This window comes from Equus quagga, chromosome 13 (assembly GCF_021613505.1).
Source record: "Equus quagga isolate Etosha38 chromosome 13, UCLA_HA_Equagga_1.0, whole genome shotgun sequence".
Taxonomy (NCBI): domain Eukaryota; kingdom Metazoa; phylum Chordata; class Mammalia; order Perissodactyla; family Equidae; genus Equus; species Equus quagga.
In genome coordinates, this window is record NC_060279.1 from 16,751,245 (window position 1) to 16,765,617 (window position 14,373).

Sequence of the window (14,373 nt, forward strand, 5' to 3'; positions counted from 1 at the left end):
GGAGCAGGAAGTCGTAATGTGGGGTTCATAGAGACTTGTGAGGTAGGGGTGGCGAAAAAATGAGCCCCAGGAAATGTTATGCAAAATTTTGATCATATGCATTTTTTTACATCCCACCCCCTCTGACATAAAAGCTGATCTAGAATGAACCAGACTCTTGGTGTTGCCCTCTCCCACGTCTCCTGGTATCCCAGGAAAGACAGGGGCTGGAGTTAGGAAACGAGGATTTAAATTCTGGTTCTGCCTCTTAACTATGTGGCCTTAAGCAAATCACATAATTTCTTGGAGCATCAGTTTCTTCATCTGTTAAATGAGAATAACCTACCTCTCACATAGAAAAGTTATGAGAACCAGATGAAAGCTAGCTGCGAGCCAATGCACCTAGCTCAAGCTTGGTGTCTAGCTGGTCTTCACAGACCACTGGTCATACTGAATCTGGGGAGGCATGCAGCCCCAGCTCTCAGGAATACCCAAGGAACAGCAAAACTCCTAGACAGAGGGCGTTAGTGGCAGAATCTGGTTGAAAGAGAGCCCTGGGCTATTTGCTTTGAAGCTATATTTGCCCAGCAAGCACACTATTTTTGTCTTGTTTTGTTTTACTCTGAAATTTATACTTAAGAATTCTATTTTGTCATAACATTAACCTCCCTATTAAGAATTCATTTTAAATGTTTTCATTATAAAGCAATACATTTCCATTAGCAGACATATAGAGAATGTAGGAAAATCAACCATAGTTCCACCATTTAATTTTAACATTTCATATGTTTTTTCCAGTTTTTTCTTTTCTTTTCTTTTTTTCCAGGAATATTAGCCCAGAGCTACCTACTGCCAGTCCTCCTCTTTTTGCTGAGGAAGACTGTCGCTGAGCTAACATCCATGCCCATCTTCCTCTACTTTATATGTGGGACACCTACCACAGCATGGCATGCCAAGCGGTGCCATGTCCGCACCCGGGATCCGAACCAGTGAACCCCAGGCCACTGAGAAGTGGAACGTGCGCACTTAACTGTTGTGCCACCAGGCCCACCCCCTTTTCCAGTTTTTTCAATGCACACTTTTCTTTGTTTTGACTTTGGTAAGATGTGGATGAAAACTATTGAACTAGGTTTTGTTTGCTCATAGGACAAAATTGCAAATATAAATACATATATATTTATGGAGAGGAGAGACAGAGACAGAGAGAGAGAGAGAGGGAGAGGCGGTGGGGGGAGGGGGACAGAGCACGAGAGATTTATTTTAAGGAATTGGCTCATGCGGTTGTGGAGGCTTGGCAAGTCCAAAATCTGATGGGGTGAGCCGGCAGGCTGGAATTTCAGAGAAAAGTTGCAGTCCCAGTCATAGCGGAATTCCTTCTTGCTGGGGGGAAGTCAGTCTTCGTTTCATGAAGGCCTTCAACAGATTGCACGTGGCCAACCCACGTTATTAAAGGTAACCTGCTTTACTCAAAGTCCACCAGTTTAAACATTAATCTCGTCCCAATACACCTTCATAGAAACATCCAGAATAATGTTGAACTAAATATCTGGACACCATGGCCCAGCCTAGTTGATACATAAAATTAACACTTTGTGCTTTTTATAAATAAAAGCTATGAGGATCAAATGGAGCTCTGTGTAAGTTGCTTCTCGTACCAACACAGTATTTTTGCAAAGCTTTGGAAAAACCATGTCCAGTGTTCAGTCTTGAATAAGTTCAGCTTAACTCCAGGAGGAATTTTCTAGTAGGTTGTGGTAGTGTGTGTGGAGTGGGTTTACTCTCTGGCGTTAGCAAACTCACTATTTTTATTTAGATTGCGTGATGGGGGATGGGGGCAAGTAGAGCTGATGGAAATTGTGATTAAATTATGTGACTTCCCTTGGTGGGGTCACTTGGCTTGAAAGAACCAGGTGGGACAGTGACATCCTGACAGTGCCTCTTAAGGAGATAATGAAAGGTTCTTGTCTGTTTCTCTAGATCATGTCTTCTGGAAAGCCTGCCAGCCCAACCTTGCTGCTCAGACAAAGCTCCATCACCCTCAGGAGAGGACTTGGTGCAGCCAAGGCAACAAAGGAAATTAGAACTGGCAACAGTGGAGAAAGGAAACCAAGGGGAAGATGGGAGCTGGAGCCATGAGCCCTGCTGTTTCTATCTTCCCAGAGATTACCAGTCTGGCTGGCAGGCATCTCTATCAAGAGAAATTTGCAGAACATAAGAGCCAGTAAGTCATATGGGTCTAACCAAGGCATGGCCCCACCCCTGCCCCACCTCCCAACGCACTCCCAGTAACTTCGTCATCAGCAAACTGAGTCATCCCAGCCTAAGATAGAGGTGTCCCAGAGCCTTAGCAGGAAAGGTCAGTTGATTTAAATAGCTGTGGCATCTGCAGCAACTTTCCTGGCCTAAGAAAGGAAACCCAAGCCATGAGAGATGATGTGTTGATGGCCCTACCTATGGTGGGGGAGACAGAAAGGGAGACTAATGAGCATTTGTTAGACATCTGCTGTGTTCCCTAATGGTGTGCTTTGGCACCATCACATAGTAGCCTCACTTAATCCTAGGGCTGTACATCATTATAACCACGTTACAGATGATGAAATATCTCAGCAAGATTAAGGGACTTGCCCAAAGTTAAGAGGATCAAACGTCTCTCCATCACTGATTCATACACTTAGTGCCATGGTGCTAAAAAGTATAGACGTTTTTCCTGAAAAGATCATAAATGCACGATCTTTTTAAAACCCTGGACTGTAGAGAAAAACAACCACAAACAATTCTCTCTGACCCATCTCGATGTCACTACCATCAGGACTTATAAACCTTTCCAGGAATAGTGTATGACTCTAAGCATATAAGCATGCCAGAAAGGTGCAGAACCTCTGTCTACGTTGTATCTGACAGAACCAGTGCCCTGACCCCAGGACTTCAGTTTTGAAACCTAGTATTTAATTTTTCTTTTTATGCAAAAGTTACCTCCCAAATAGACATGATCTAAAGGTGGTGGAAGAAAGCCAGAATTTCAATGAAATAGAAGGGATAGAGTCTCTACCTTTGGAGCTTAGCTCTTAGGAGTAAAGAAAGCAATATAAACTTCTAAACAAATCACAACACAAGCTCCAATGGCCAGTCCCCTTTCTGACCCTCACAAGTCCAGTGTTTGCAGGGAGCTACTTTAAAACGTTTCCTTGTCTCTGCCAGATCTCCTTCAAGCCCTCCCTGGGCGTCCCTGGGCTTGTTTGGAGAGCGATGTTTTGCTATGTGGGTTCCTTCCCTAACGTCTGTTCTCCAAGAGTGAGAGGCCTTGTGTCCACTCTACTGGTTTGCAAGAAGAAGGTGCCCAGAGCATTTCCTTGATTCATGCCTTAAAAATGGGAGGGGAACTATAGGAAAAAACTTTCTATGAAGACTTAACAATTCTTAAAATGATTTTACTTGGGATGTAATTTTGTGAAAGCAAATGTCTTTAGAAATGCCATGCTGGGCATGTAGGAGCAGGAAAAACTCTGCTTAGCACTTTATGGATGTTATCTCATTAATCCTAACAACAACCTCACAGTGCTATGTTAACCCCATTCTACTCAATGGAAAAATAAGGCACAGAGAGAAAGCAAATTGCCAAGATCACATAATAGGTAAGTAATGGGACCTAAAATTAAGTTAGGCCTTCCATCTAGTTCCATATCCCAAACTCTTTCTAGTACATCATATAGAAAATAATAATTATAATAAGGAACACAGATAATAAAAACATAAATAAATAGATTAGCATGGGAAAGTTATGATTAAAAAAGAGCTAATTATGATGTTTGTGATAAAAGAAATCCTAAGATTGATATGATAGAATAAAAGGGAGGACAGAGGAGAAGGTTTTGATGCGTGGTTAGGGAATGCTTCTCTGAGAAGGTAACAGGTGAGCTGAGACCTGTGAGAATCAGACAGCTCTGCTTGGAACCCGGGGAAGATCCTCTTCCCCCAGAAGAAACAGCACACTCAAAGGTCACCATCTTGGTGCACTCCCAGAACAAAAAGCAGGACAGTAGGACTGAGCACAGGGAGTGAGGACATGGGTCTTAGAAGAAGTTGGAGGGGTCCAGACCAATGCAGGACCTAACAGACAACAAATGGAGTTTGAATTTCATTACAGCAACAATGGGAAACCATTAATAACTTTTAGAAGGGATGGGACATAATCGGATTTAGGTTTTGAAGAATTACTCTGGTTGCTGTTGGGAAATACACTAATTAGAGCTTAGAGTTGAAGGAGAAAGATCATTTGCGAGGGAGGCGTTAAGTAGAAATACAAGTGACACATGATGGTGACTTGGACTAGGAATGTGATGGTGGAGATGGATGAGAACGGAAGGATTCCAAATACATTTGTAAGTAAAACATACAGGATTTGCTGATGGACAAGATGGAAAGAGAGAATGCCAGGAAAGAAAAGGGGGGGGGGCAAGATTAATTGCTAAGTTTGGGGCAACAATGGATGGTGCCAGAGAGATGGGGAGGAAGGGTCTTAGAAAAGGTGCTCTGAAATAAAGAGCTCCATATGGGGTTCCCTTTAAGTTTTAGATTCCTGTTAGCCAAGTAGGGTTGTCAAGTACGCGATTGGAGAGCTCAAGGGAGAGATCTAGGCTGGAGATAAAAATTGTGGCATGGAGACTGAAGGTTACCAGGGGAGAGTCTAGGTTAGAACCCTAGAAGCTCTCCAAGATGTAGAGGTTGGAGCCAGTCAAAGGAGGAGGAGGAGCCGGTGAAAGAAATTGCAAAGGAAAGGCCAGGAAAGATGAGGGGTGAAGAGGAGCCAAGAACTCACAGAGGTATCTGGGATCCAGAAGTTCTGGACTCATATATCTGTCTGGTCCTGAAGGAAAGCCTTGTCATGAGGGTGTTGGTCAAGGCGATGAGACGGAGGGCATGAGCAGAGAGTAAGTTAGGACTCCACAGGGAGCCTGCTGATCACAAGCCAGGAGTTCCAGAGAGCACAGTGGAAGGGTCAGCTGTGGGGAACGGAGGAATGAACGGGTCCAATTAGGGAATATGTGAAGCAGCATGGATGTGAGAGACCCTGCAATGAAGGCTGAGGTTTCAAGCTCTGGCTGGATTGAGAAAAACAAGGGCTTGACAGAATTAGTGTTGGATAATCAGTTAAAAGTATGGTCCAGAATGGTCCTGATGCCTGAGGAAGGAGACTGGGCTTTGTAGCAACACACTCCCTTGTGCAACTTGGTGTGTTATGATCCCCACTTTACAAGAATGGAAAATTAATCTTGATGAATTTAAGTAAATTGATGCCAGATGGAGAGTGAACCCAGGTCCTGGGAGTCCAGAATCAGAGCTTTTCAGCACTCTGAAGCCAATACGTATTTCCTGAGCTTGATTGAGAGGAATCATTTGGGATGGTTTTCTTTGTTTTTTGTCTTTTGTTTGTGAGGAAGACTGGTCCTGAGCTAACATCTATTGCCAGTCTTCCTCCTTTTGCTTGAGGAAGATTGTCGCTGAGCTGACATCTGTGCCAGTCTTCCTCTATTTTATGTGAGATGCTGCCATAGCGTGGCTTGACGAGAGGTGCTAGATCTGTGCCTGGGAATCTGAACCTACAAACCCTGGGCCGCTGAAGCGGAGGGCACAAACTTAACCACTCTGCCACTGGGCCAACCACTGGGATGGTTCTTAAAATACATACTCCCTCTCCCCCTCCTCTGGAGATTATTATGTAGTTAGGTCTAGGGTGGAGTCCCTGATTCTGAAAGTTGACAATTTGCCCCATTACTGCAGTTGCGGAAAGGTGGTGCTGGGAACACAGAACTCTTTGGTTAGCGTGGAATTGTAGAGGACCATCTTTTTATGGTTGCGATGTTTGAGGAAAAGGTGGAGAGGAGGTGAAAGGTTAGTTCCAGCTTAGTTTAATGTCTTCCTGCCAATTAAAACAAGTAAGTCCTTTGTCTTTTGAAGAGCAGAACTTAGATGGTCAAGGAATACACTAGCTGTATAGCCATTGCCATAGTTCCCATGTTCCCATGCTCCTTTCTTCACTTGAACCTCCTCTCTGCTGCCTTTTAGGAACATCTCGAAGATGCAATAGGTTGCCTGCTGGGTCCTCCTACTTAGATGTGAGGAGCCAAGCGAACTGTGAGAATCATAGTGGAAACTTCAAGCTGTTTGTTTTCCTTCTTCATCCATCTGGTCTTTTTAGCCCCTGTTGAGGCGCAGATCTTTAGGAATATAATAGAGTCATCATCGTCACACTTAAGACTTTTCAGGTCGCAAAGGAAAGCTAAGCAGATATGACCACATTCCTTTCAGGTCTTCCTCTGTTCTTTCCTCTCCACCCCAGCATAAAGTCGCTTCCCAATCAGCATGATCTAAAACCATAAACTGAGAGATTCCACTTTGAAAGGGAGAAGACCAAGGCGCCAAGAAGTCAAAAACTTCCCTGAGTTAGAAATGTTCCCTTTCTGAGACAAAAAGACAAAGGAGCTGGCCCCAAGAACAGTTTCTAAAATAAAACTGTGGCCATGTCACAATAAGTTAAAACAAAAGAAAAGGATCTGTTACTCTTGTAACTAAAATTAATGTACGTCGATGCCGCATCGCACAAGTTGCAAAGCACTTTCCCATTTACCGTGTCCTCACAGCGATATAGTAGAGTGCACCGGACACTTATCACTGCCATTTTAGGGATGAGCAAACAGACTGAGTTCCAGGAAACTGTGGAACTAGACTGCCTGGGATCAGATCCCGACTCTGCTTCTTACTAGTGTGTGGCCATTGGCAAGCGACTTCATCCTGAGATGCCTCAGATTTCTTATCTGTAAAATGGGAACAGTAAGAGTAACATCACCTCCTAGGGTCGTTGTGCTGTTAAATGGGTCAACAGCACCTAGCATGCAGTAATTGCCAACGCAGGGGGAAAGAAACCTTTACAGATAAAGTCTTTCATTACATGGATTTTTGTAGAGTTTGTAATTTTTTAAAGCACATGCCCAAAAGATAGAGGAGGAATATAGATGGGTAGCTCAGATCCATAAGAATTCACCTACTCATTCAACAACTTTTATTGAGTATTTTCCAGGAAATTGGATAGACTACAGGAGCAGATGCCGAAGATAGGGCAGAGAGCTCTGAACTTACACCCACAAAATGCAGTGGTTAAGTTCGCACATTCTGCTTCGGCAGCCCGGGGTTCGCCAGTTCAGATCCCGGGTGCAGACATGGCACTGTCTTGGCATGCCATGCTGTGGTAGGCGTCTCACATATAAAGTAGAGGAAGATGGGCACGTATATTAGCTCAAGGTCAGTCTTCCTCAGAAAAAAGAGGAGGATTGGCAGCAGTTAGCTCAGGGCTAATCTTCCTCAAAAAAAAAAAAATCTGAAGCCAATAGTAGTGATGTTGAGGTATGGTGGCTTTACCAATCCCATAATCCCCATCAGAATCTACTCAGTTATTCCAAATAGATTTACAAGGCAAGTAGATTTACAAGATTACAGTGTCATTGTCACTGAGCTAACATCTGTACCAACCTTCCTCTATTTTGTGTGCCACAGCTTGGCTTGATGGGTGGTGTGTAGGTCCGGGCCCAGGATCCAAACCTGTGAACCCGGGGCCTCGAAGTGGAGTGTGTAAACTTAACCACTACACCACCAGGCCAGTTCCTAGAGTTTTTCTTATGTTAATTAGAAATTTGGTGTCTGGAAGGAAGAAGAAGTCACCTATTCTGAAATCACACCCATTAGACCAGTTCTGGAGAATTGGCCTTTTAGAACTGGACTGACAATCCAGAGAATATCTAGAAGAATAAGAACAGGCTGGTGAAGGATTTAGAAGTCATTACAGAATAGAAGTACCTAGGAATGTTTAATCTGAGAAAGAAATGGCTCAATGGAGACGCGAATCCTGTCAAGACTGCCCCACTGGTCATTTTGTCCAGCCTCCCAGGTTTAAGAACCCTGCATCCATTATGGGTGGTCATCAAATATATGCTCCAACTCTTTAGGATTCTACTTCAGGTAGCAACTTTGAACATCAAAGGCCAATGAAATTTCCATTAAGGAAGCACTGATGAAAAAAGAAGATTCCTTAGATGGTTGGGACATAGATGGAGGCCATACCTCAGCATCACTACTATTGCCTTCAGATTTAATCTGATTAAAGCAAATGAAACAAAGTGACATTTTATGGGTATAAATTCAGAACCCTTTACCCTATCTTTGGCGCCTGCTCCTGTTGTCTATCTGAGTTCCTGGAAGTGAGCTACAGTGGGCTATAATCTTCTGAAATACAGAAGAAAATGACCTCAGGTCCCCAAGACTCTTTTGGGCTTCCTCCTTCACCAGCCCCCTGACTCATGTAAGTCAGCATGGAATTGTGACGGATGCTGGGTGAATGGAGACAATGTCATGCCTGTTTGTTTTCCACCGAGAACATTCAGTGCTACAGCATGCCATGCTGCTGCAGCCTCCAATAGGTGCACCAGTGGGCTGCAGAGTGATGCCCATAGGCAGCTGGCACTCAGCGAGCTCCTCCGTATTGTGAACTGAAGGAGGCCTCCTGCCCAGGTAAAATGAGGGGAGAAGAACTTTTCGTATAGTATATCTTGTCACTGGAGATCCAGAACCTACGAACAGGCAATAGATATCAAATGGCCTCGCAGTCTCCACTCTCTCCTCCATTTTTTTCTCTCTCTTCTCCTTCTCCCTTCTTGCTCTCTTTCCTTATTCTCTGTCCATTCTTTGATTGTTCTTCACCTACCCTTCTGTTGTGACCTCTAAGTTGGCTCAGTGTCACTATTCAAGATCTTAGTTACATAATATGGCTTATGAAAGCAAAATGAGTCTGCTGCCTGCCATGCCAGGCTGGGTGAAACCCAGAGTGAAAAAAAAAAAACACCCGGCGCTTGGCACTGCTGGGCTCTCTTGGACTCTTTGCAAGGAGGATCAGCAGAAAAGGGCTTACATGTTTCCAGTGCCCCAGACATCTAAGTCTCTCTTGAGACTTGAGCTCTTAGAGCTTTCCAATGCGCTAAAAGGCAGAGAAGGAATATGTCAGAGACAAGGGAGTGTGGGAGTAGAGTGGGTGGTGACAAAGAGAGACTAAATGATTAAATAAAGTGAGGACTAGGACAAGAATCTTCCATTCTTTCCACGCTCTGTCCCTACCTCTGGGATTCTCAGTTGGCATCTCTGTAAAAACTTTGCACAATCCACATGAGTTTAGCAGCCCCTAGAAGTGTTTCTTGGTTTCTCAATAGTTGTGTAGACAAAAGCATAGGGTCATATCAATATTTTAAAGCTCCCACAAGTGGCTTATGGTAACCTTGTCCCCTGGGGGTGTTACTGGCTCCCGGATCCTGATTATTCAGGCAGAAATATTAATGTGGCTCCCTTTGGGTCCCTCCTGGCAATGCTGTGTAAGAACATAGAAGTCTCTTGGGGTTTCTGGGTTTGTACTCTTTCTGCTAAGTATTTGCCTTTCTTTCCTAAGTATCAGGAGAAGGACTGAGTCATAAAGTAATTTTTTAGGATTTGAGAAGGTTTAGCCTTGGGTAAGGAGGGAATCAATCACATTGTGGTATATGTCTTCTCCAAACATCTTAATCCAGATGGAAGGTGGGTACAGTGACTATCAAGGGCATCTTTGATGGGAAGGAGGTGTCTCACAGTGGAGCATGTGGGTTTGGGCTTGTAGTGGAGCTAATGTGAACGCAGAGGTTCTAACTGGCTTTGGAAGGCCTATAGGAGTCCAGTCTGGGAATTTACTTTATGTGCAAAAACACACTCTTTGGGGCTCTTTTGGTCCCTGTAGACATTGCCTCTATCTTCTTGCCTGTTCCAGGTTCCCTGTATGGCTCCCAGAGGACACCCTTGCTGTTTGGGATGGAGAAAGGGAAAGAAGTAACCAACATTATCCCTCCCTCCCAATTAAGCACAGACATTGGCCTGGAAATCCTTAATTCCACTCTCTGACAGAGAAGACGGCATAAATTAAGAACAGGAATCAAAGGAAAGAAACCAGAAACCTCCAATACTTTCTTCCCTGGATAATACTTCAATCTTAACTATTGTCTCAGGGCCAAAGCTGACCATTGTGATGAATTTAAACGTTTGCCCACAAATTCTTTGACACGTTTCCCCTCAAGAGGTGGAGCTTTTTTTCCCTTTAAGTGTGGACTGAATTTAGAGACTCATTTCTAGCTTCTAGAGTATGGCAAAGCTGATGGAATATCACTTCCAAGATTAGGTTATAAAAAGACTGGCTTCCATCTCTCTCTTCTCTCTTTCATTTTCTTTCTTGGTTCACTCACTCTGGCGAAAGACATGTCACGTGCAGCACTATGGAGAGGCCCATGTGCCAAGGACCTGAAGTCTCCTGCCAACAGTCACGGGAATGACTTTGGGAACAGATCCTGCAGTCCCCGTCTTCATGGACTGCAGCCCTAACAGTTGACTGCAGCCTCCAAAGAAACTCTGGGGCAGAGCCACCCAGCTAGTCACTCCCACACTCCTGATCCTAGGAAACTGTATGAGATAATAAGTATTTGCTGTTTTAATCTGCTACTTTTTTGGGTTAATTTGTTATGCAACAATAGATAATATACTTACAATGCCTTCAAATGATATGCATCCCTCAGGGGTGAACAGAGAGGGCTGAGCTCCCTGAGGATTGGAATCCAGCTTTAGGACTCCTGTACATGAAGCTGGAGCCTTCAAACATAGGGAACTGTTTCTCTTTAACCAGAAGAAATGAGTTCTAATTCACTTTATGATGAAATATTCCTATTGCTACTCATACTGAAATGTGGCCTCATAGTTTTTTTCACTCCAAAAGAAATGCTGTATTGAGCTGGCCCCGTGGCCGAGTGGTTAAGTTTGTGTGCTCCGCTTCAGCGGCCCGGGGTTTTGCTGGTTCAGATCCTGGGCGCGGACATGGCACTGCTCATCAGGCCATGCTGAGGTGGCGTCCCACATGCCACTGCTAGAAGGACCCACAACTTAAAATATACAACTATGTACTTGGGTGCTTTGGGGAGAAAAAAAGAAAACTAAAATCTTTAAAAAAAAAAAAAGAAATGCTGTATTAAGATATGGCTTGTTCATTTCTTTCAGACTTGTCCAATGCACCTGACTTTCGGAATTAAACTGTGAACCTTGATGACAAATAAGTAATCACAAATCGGAAAAATATTCTTATCCTCCAAGAAAGCAAATTCAACTCTGAACTGCTTCATTTCACTATTGGACATGATGGTTCACAGCACAGAATTCCAAATCGGGAGAAATTTCAGGGACGTCTATAGCTTATCTCAGGCTGATTCTGTAAGAATCGTGTCAATTTCCACGGCAATGAATCACTTAATGCCAGATAGTCTAAGTACACTCCCAACTGTCCCCTCCCAAGGGGAAGGGAGGAACCTGGAAGACTCAGCTGCTTCCAGAAAATAGCAATTGGGATGATCACGCCCAGAGGCCCGGCATTTGGGATCAGAGAGAGGAGGATATTTCTGGACCAGATAATTTGGGATTAACTGCAGGAATGGGGCAGCTCATACACAAACCATTAACATCTAAGATTAATGCTTGTGAATAAACTGCACCCCACCTCACCCCCATCCCACCCCAAGCTTCCATCCACTTCCTTTAGCTAGTGATCCTGGTAATGACTTTTCTCTGACAATTTAATTCAACAAACATTTACTGAAGGCTTACACAGCTAAGTGCCGTAAGTGAGCCAGGCCGCAATATATTTATAGAAAAATGATAATAGGTTGGCAGTTTCTGGATCCTAAGCCCACCTAGGAATAAGTCTGGTGGGTAGGTTGTATGGGGAGGAGAAACCCAGAACATTCTTTTTTTTTTTTTTGAGGAAGATTAGCCCTGAGCTAATATCTATTGCCTATATATAACATCTTCCTATAACAGGAAGACTGGACCTCAGGGGCCGGCTGTTGGCACAGCAGTTAAGTTCGCAGGTTCCGCATCAGCAGCCTGGGGTTCGCTGGTTGGGGTCCCTGGTACAGACCTATGCACACCGCTTGTCAAGCCATGCTATGGTAGGCGTCCTACATATAAAGTAGAGGAAGATGGACACGGATGTGAGCTCAGATCAGTCTTCCTCAGCAAAAAAGAGGAGGATTGGCAGCAGATGTTAGCTCAGGGCTAATCTTCCTTAAAAGAAAACTAAAAAAACAAAAAACACCCCCAAAAGACTGGCCCTGAGCTAACACCTGTGCCCATCCTCCTCTACTTTATATGTGGGATGCCTGCCACAGCATGGCTTGACAAGCGGTGCCATGTCCACACCCAGGATCCCAATCGGCGAACCCTGGGCCACCAAAGTGGAACGTGGGAACTTAATCCCTGCGCCACTGGGCCGGCCCCCAGAACATTCATTTTTTTGATCTTTTCCTTTAGAGGAGGCCCTGGGGAAGTGGATTCTCCTATTGCATTGTCTCTCTAAACTTAGCTCTTAATGTATCGCAAATTCCTTCCCAGGGACCAGACAAGTGTTTACTTCTTCCAAAAAACTCCTCCTTCCTCTCCTCTACTGATATGATACTGTACTTCGCTACAGCGTTATTTGAGTAGACTTACCAAAACAGCTCACAAAGTCGTTTGAGGATAAGCTAGTACACATAGCAACAGGACCAGAGGTCCCAAACTCTGGGTGACGCCAATGACACTCTTTCAGCTGTAAGAGGAGGAGGGACACGCAGAAGAGGGAGAGAAGAATTTCCATTCACTTGACCCCCCCTCATTCATATTCATATTCATTCATATTCATATTCGTTCATATTCATATTCATAGGTTTGCATGAAAACATCAAAAACAGTTCTTATTTAGCCCCCATTTTATTACATTTTGGAAGTCTCTTTTTTTTTTTTTGAGGAAGATTAGCCCTGAGCTAACATCTGCTGCCAATCCTCATCTTTTTGCTGAGGAAGACTGGCCCTGAGCTAACATCTTCCTCTATTTTATGTGGGACGGCTGCCTCAGCATGGCTTGCCAAGCAGTGTGTAGGCCCACACGTGGGATCTGAATTAGCAAACCCCGCACTGCTGAAGCAGAACATGTGAACTTCACTGCTGTGCCACCAGGCCAGCCCCTGGAGGTCTCTTGAAGGCCTCTTCCATTTAGTGTCAATAGAGCAGTATAATAGTCACAAGGGAGGAGTTATTCTGAACTTTTATTGAGAGGCAAATGCAGGGGCCAGCCCCATGGCTGAGTGGCTAACTTCGCACGCTCCGCTGCGGTGGCCCAGGGTTTCATCAGTTCGAATCCTGGGCGCGGACATGGCACTACTCATCAGGCCATGCTGAGGCAGCGTCCCACATGCCACAACTAGAAGGACCCACAACTAAGAATATACAACTACGTACCGGGGGGCTTGGGGAGAAAAAGGAGAAAAATAAAATCTTTTTTAAAAAAAAAAGAAAGGCAAATGCGGAAGGCTTCCAGGCAGAGTTTAGATTTAGTGAGAGTGTGCTCACTGGAGTTAAGTCAACAGATATGCTGACTGTGTCATACGGTAGAGAGGTTGAGTAAGCCGAGACGAGTTGCAATCTCAAGACAATCTGAAACCCATGAGAAAGAGGACAACTTGCGGAGGTCCAAGGCTCCCGAAAATCAACTCATCAAATGACAACAGGAACTGCGTGGATACTTCCTCTGTAACACGGGACTAGGACACCACCCGCTTACATCAGAGGGGCTCTTGGCAGTGAACCACAGGCAAATACTCAACAGCTGTCAGTGCCTAGAACTTCCCATCCATAAAGCACAGGGAGGGTGGAATGAGAAAGGGTTGGCTGGGGCCGGCCTGGTGGCACAGCGGTTACGTGCACATGTTATGCTTTGGCGACTCGGGGTTCGTCGGTTTGGATCCCCGGTGCAGACATGGCACCACTTGGCACGCCATGCTGTGGCAGGCGTCCCACATATAGAGGAAGATGGGAATGGATGTTAGCTCAGGGCCAGGCTTCCTCAGCAAAAAGAGGAGGATTGGCAGCAGTTAGCTCAGGGCTAATCTTCCTCAAAAAAAAAAAAAGAAAGAAAGAAAGGGTTGGCAGTACAAGCAGGCTTTTTAAGAATGCTTATAGCTTCTATGTCCTGCCTTCCTGCCCCTGGTGATAGCTTCTCAGGCCAGTGAACTCTCGAGTGTACTGCTTCTGGAAGAGATATTCATAAGTTCCAGTCTCCTTTATAAGATGTTCCATCTTGGGCAAAAGGTTCATGTAGGATACTTGCATTGTGTATCTAACGTGAACACGTATACATATGCCCACAAATATGGTTTATGTCTGTATTGTGCATATGTGTATGAGCATTTATCTGCAGATTGTAAAATCAAGGATGACATTTTTTCCTAATGAGTGGTTGGTGATTGAGCCAAAGGC